General features: G+C 47.1%; 1 non-coding gene across 1 annotated transcript; it reads right to left on the minus strand.

Moving 5' to 3' along the window:
* Positions 1-1475: 1475 nt before the first annotated feature.
* On the minus strand, positions 1476-1548 carry TRNAK-UUU. Its single transcript has one exon. It is a non-coding gene; the product is annotated as a tRNA-Lys (tRNA).
* Positions 1549-5862: the final 4314 nt, after the last annotated feature.

Genomic DNA, 5862 nt, shown 5'->3' on the forward strand with positions numbered 1-5862 from the left:
CGAACCAAGCGCTTGGGAGAATGTGATACAGTAGAGTTGGTGGACACATTCCGTGACCAGATGGCCCACAAGGAGTTTACAGTCTAGATTAATAGATCTGGATATAAGTGTGGTGGGCTGTTTTTGTCTGTCTCCCCCGATTAGACTGTAAACCCATCAATGGGCGGAGATTGTCTCTGTTTGCCGAATTGTACACTCCAAGCGCTTAGTACAGTGCTCTGCACATAGTAAGCGCTCAATAAATACTATTGAATGAACTGCTACTGGACCCTCTCATTTCATATTTCCTTTCCTTGGCCCGACCCAACAAAGGGCATCTCTAGGGAATGAGGGTTCCCCCAACTCCTGGCTTTCTGGCTTTTGGGGGCTCCCCCTTCTAGATTGTAATCTCGATGTGGGCAGGGAATGTGTCTCTTTATTGTTGCATTGTTCTCTCCCAAGGTCTGCACAGTAAGCGCTCAATAAATACATTGAATCAATTCAATGAATGAATAAATGCGGATGGTGGATTTTTAACTTGATGCATCCTCCTTCTTTAAGTGCCACTACTAGATTGTTCCCTCTCTGACCCAGACACTACATGATGGGAATTCATCACCAAGAAAGTATGGTGGGATTTGTCGCGTATGGACTGACCGGTTGAGGAATCTATCACAGCACTGGGTGAGGTTGTATCTGGTGAAAGAAGGTTCATAGAGAACGGATCTGGAGGTAACTTGTTTTGGAAAGTGTTTCACCAAAGTGGAAGATAACAGGGGGACGTATTCTCAATCAGATGATTGTTAGTGTCGGCCTTCAAATCTTCCCAGAGAAGTTTGGCGAGGCTGTATTACCCCCTAGAAAGATCATCCTTGCCCACGTACGCTCTGCCCTCGTGGCTCTGTTGTTTTCCAGTTCTAGTTTATCTAACTGGGCAAACTACTGTGCTCTGCTCATAGTAAGCGCTCAATAAATACCGTTGACGATGGTGATGTTGATGATGAATGACAACAGTATATTTTATTGTACTTTGATGTTGTTGCTCTTTTTGAAGTTTTTTAGTTTTTGCTTCCTGCTTTACCCTTTGTTTCTGTAATAAATTGGAAAAGAGCCACCCAACTCTTTCTCAGTTTATCTGAATATCACTCTCTGGGATAGCTTTCCAAGTGATTGGGGGTACAGTGGGGTGTCTGCTAGAGAAGGAGCGTGGCTCAGTGGAAAGAGCCCGGGCTTGGGAGTCAGAGGTCATGGGTTCGAATCCAGAGCCCTGTCCTAAGCGCTGGGGTAGATACAGGGTAATCAGGTTGTCCCACGTGGGGCTCATAGTCCTTAATCCCCATTTTACAGATGAGGTAACTGAGGCACAGAGAAGTTAAATCGCTTGCCCCAAGTCACACAGCTGACAAGTGGCAGAGCCGGGATTAGAACCCACGACCTCTGACTCACAAGCCCGTGCTCTTTTCACTAAGCCACGCTGCTTCTCTACAAAGAGGATTAGCCCGAACAGAGACTTGAACCCTGGACCCTCAGATTAAAAGTCTGATGCTCTATCGACTGACCTATCCGGGCTCCTACTAAAGGTCAGAAGGTTATGAATCCCGGCTCCTCCACTTGTCTGTTGTGTGACCTTGGGCAAGGCACTTCATTTCTCTGTGCCTCAGTTACCTCGTCTTTAAAACGGGGATTGAGATTGTGAGCCCCACGTGGGACAGGGACTGTGTCCAATCCAATTTGCTTGTATCCGTCCCAGCGCCTAGTACAGTGCTTCGAGCATAGTAAGCCCTCCACAAATACCGTAAAAAAAGAATCTCTCTCTCAAAGACACCCGCCCTCGTGGATAAGTCCTCAGACTGGAAGATAGCCACCGTGAGCAGAATACCCCGGTGTATGTCCCCGGTGGTAATGATAATAATAATGTTGGTATTTGTTAAGCGCTTACTACGTGCAGAGCACTGTTCTAAGCGCTGGGGTAGGGGAATGAGGTTGTCCCACGTGAGGCTCACAGTCTTCATCCCCCTTTTACAGATGAGGGAACTGAGGCACAGAGAAGTGAACCGACTTGCCCACAGTCACACAGCTGAGTAGGGGCAGAGTCGGGATGTTCCTCGGCCCGGCTGGAAGGACCCTTCTTTACTGGGAAAAAAAAAAACTCAGGACCCTGAACCAGCTGGAGGAAATATCCCGTGTCCTTGACGAGAGTTCAGCACCATGTGAAGGAGGAAAGTTCTGCTCCTTGGATCAGAGATGTCAAAGATAACTGGAATGGTCTTTCATCTTTCATTCATTCATTCAATCATAGTTATTAGGCGCTTTCTGTGTGCAGACCACTGTACTAAGCGCTTGGAAAAGTACAATACAGCAGCATGGCGTAGTGGATAGAGCACGGGCCTGGGAGTCAGAAGGTCATGGGTTCTAATCCCGGCTCAGCCACTTGTAATAATAATGTTGGTATTTGTCAAGCGCTTACTATTGCCGAGCACGGTTGTAAGCGCTGGGGTAGACACGAGGGAATCAGGTTGTCCCACGTGGGGCTCACGGTCTTAATCCCCATTTTACAGATGAGGTAACTGAGGCACCGAGAAGTGAAGTGACTTGCCCAAAGTCACACAGCTGACAAATGGCCGAGCCGGGATTTGAACCCATGACCTCTGACTTCAAAGCCCATGCTCTTTGTCTGCTGTGAGACCTTGGACAAGTCACTTCGCTTCTCTGGGCCTCCGTCACCTCATCTGTAAAATGGGGATTGAGACCGTGAGCCCCACATGGGACAGGGACTGGGTCCAACCCGATTTGCTTGTAACAACCTCAGCGCTTAGTACAGTGACTGGCACATAGTTAAGGGCTTAACAAATACCATCATCGTCATCATCATCAATAAAGAGAGGCAACCCCTGCCTACAACGAGGTCACAGTCTGGGGGTGGAGAATAGTCTTGGGATAGTTGGTCGATCATCAGTCAATCTCTTTTTTTATGATATTTGTTAAGCTCTCTTAGGAACCGACGCCTTATCGTGGCAGGAAAGTTTACGTACGCTGATGAAGCTTAGAGCTAAGCCATATAGGGCTACCCAAAAGCGCTCAGTACAGTGTTCCGCACATCGTAAGCTCCCAATAAATGCGAATGAATGAATGGAAAGGTCTAAGCCGAAACGTCGAAGTCGATTCACCTGTGCTGGGCCGTAGCGGCCTGGGAGAGCGTCAAAGGCGGATGATCAAGTGATCAAAACATTGATCAAAGACAATGGCGGAGATTCGAGTTTTTATAGCACGGAAGAAGGCAGTGGTAACCATTTCCATAACTCTACCAGAAAACTCTAGGGATCCACACACCAGAACGACTTTATGACAGAAGATGGGACGTTTTGAAGAAGGTGTGCCCATGGAGTCGCTATGAGTCGGAAACGACTTAGTGGCATTTTGAAGAATCTGTTAAGCGTTCACTATGTTCATTCATTCAATAGTATTTATTGAGCGCTTACTAGGTGCGGAGCACTGGACTAAGCGCTTGGAATGTGCAATTCGGCAACAGATAGAGACAATCCCTGCCCAATAACGGGCTCACAGTCTAAACGGGGGAGACAGCAAAGCCAAACAGAACCAGACAACATCATCAAGATAGAATCATGGAGATATACACGTCATTAACAAAATAAATAGGGTGATAAATAAAATATACAAATACGTAAATATGCACAGTGCTGAGGGGAGGGGAAGGGGGAAGAGTAGAGGGCGGGAGAGGAGGGAATGGGGAGGGGAGAAGGAGCAGAGGGAAAGGGGGGCTCAGTCTGGGAAGGCCTCCTGAAGGAGGTGAGCTCTCAACACTGGGCTGTTGTTGTCTTATGCTGTCGAGTCGTGTCCGAACCAGAGCGACGCCATGGACACATCTCTCCCAGGACGCCCCACCTCCAAATGCAATCGTTCTGGTAGTGGATCCAGAAAGTTTTCTTGGTAAAATACGGAAGTGGTTGACCATCGCCTCCTTCGACACAGCAAACTTGGTTCTCCTCCCTCGACTCTCTCCCCTGCTGCTGCTGCCCAAGACAGGTGAGTTTTGGCTTGTAGCAGGTGGCCCTTCCACTCGCTAGCCACTGCCCAAGCTAGGAATGGAATGGGTAGGCCTCTGCTTGACTGTCCCTCCTGTACTCGTCCGCTCAACTGTATATATTTTCGTTACCCTATTTATTTTGTTAATGAATTGTACATCGCCTCGATTCTATTTAGTTGCCATTGTTTTTACGAGATGTTCTTCCCCTTGACTCTATTTATTGCCATTGTTCTTGTCTGCCCGTCTCCCCCGATTAGACTGTAAGCCCATCAAACGGCAGGGACTGTCTCTATCTGTTGCCGACTTGTTCATCCCAAGCGCTTAGTACAGTGCTCTGCACATAGTAAGCGCTCAATAAATACTATTGAATGAATGAATGAATAGTCGTGACTGGTAGAGGACTGGAAACTCTCCAGGTGCGACCCTGAGGGGGGAGACGCTGGGTAGATAAAAGCTAATCAAGTTCAACACAGTTCATGTCCTACGAGGGGCTCACGGTCTAAAACCCCATTTTACAGAAGGGGTAACTGAGGTCCAGAGAGTTAAGCGACTTGCACAAGGGCACACCACAGATACGTGGCAGAGCTGGGATCAGAACTCAGGTCTTTCTGACTCCCAGACTCTTGCTCCATCCGTTAGGCCACACTGCTTCTCCATAGGAAAAATTAATCGTAGTTATTGAGCACTTGAATGCAGAACACTGTACTACGTGCTTGGGAGAGTTCACTATAATAGAGTCGGTAGGCACGTTCCCTGCCAACAAGGAGTTTACAGTCTGGAGAATCTGTAGGATAGAGAGTCTAGACAGTAATAATAATAATGATAATAATAATGTTGGTATTTGTTAAGCGCTTACTATGTGCCGAGCACTGTTCTAAGCGCTGGGGTAGACACAGGGGAATCAGGTTGTCCCACGTGGGGCTCACAGTCTTAATCCCCATTTTACAGATGAGGTAACTGAGGCACAGAGAAGTTAAGTGACTTGCCCACAGTCACACAGCTGACAAGTGGCAGAGCCAGAATTCGAACCCATGACCTCTGACTCCAAAGCCCGTGCTCTTTCCACTGAGCCATGCTGCTTCTCTAGGGTATTAGAGTGGACAATAGATGAATTAATCCTACTGAGATTAATTATGAAGTACAATTACTTAGGCACTGTGCTAAGTGCTGGGGTGGATTCAAGCAAATCAGGTTGGACGTAGTCCCTGTCTCACAAAATCCCCATTTTACAGATGAGGTAACTGAGGCAGAGAAAAGTGAAGTGATTTGCCCAAGGCCACACAGCAGAAAAGTGGAGGAGCCGGGAGGATTCTTCATTCATTCATTCAATCGTATTTATTGAACACTTACTGTGTAGGAGTCAGAGGTCATGAGTTCGAAACCAGGCTCCGCCACTTGTCAGCTGTGTGACTGTGGGCAAGTCACTTCACTTCTCTGTGCCTCAGTTACCTCATCTGTAAAATGGGGATTAAGACTGTGAGCCCCCCATGGGAGAACCTGATTCCCTTGTGTCTACCCCAGCGCTCAGAACAGTGCTCGGCACATAGTAAGCGCTTAACAAATACCAACATTATTATTGTTATTATTACAGAGCACTGTACTAAGTGCTTGGGAAATACAATTCAGCAACCAGTAGAGACAATCCCTGTCCACAACGGGCTCACAGTCTAGAAGGGGGGAGACAGGCATCAAAACAAGTCAACAGGCAGCAGTAGCATCATTGTAAATAAATAGAATTATAGATATCTACACATTATTAATAAAAAATAAATATAATTATAAATATGAACAAATATACACAAGTGCTGTGGGGCAGGGAGGAAGGCAGAGCAAAGAGA

Source organism: Ornithorhynchus anatinus, chromosome 7 (genome assembly GCF_004115215.2).
Source record: "Ornithorhynchus anatinus isolate Pmale09 chromosome 7, mOrnAna1.pri.v4, whole genome shotgun sequence".
Classification (NCBI taxonomy): Eukaryota; Metazoa; Chordata; class Mammalia; order Monotremata; family Ornithorhynchidae; genus Ornithorhynchus; species Ornithorhynchus anatinus.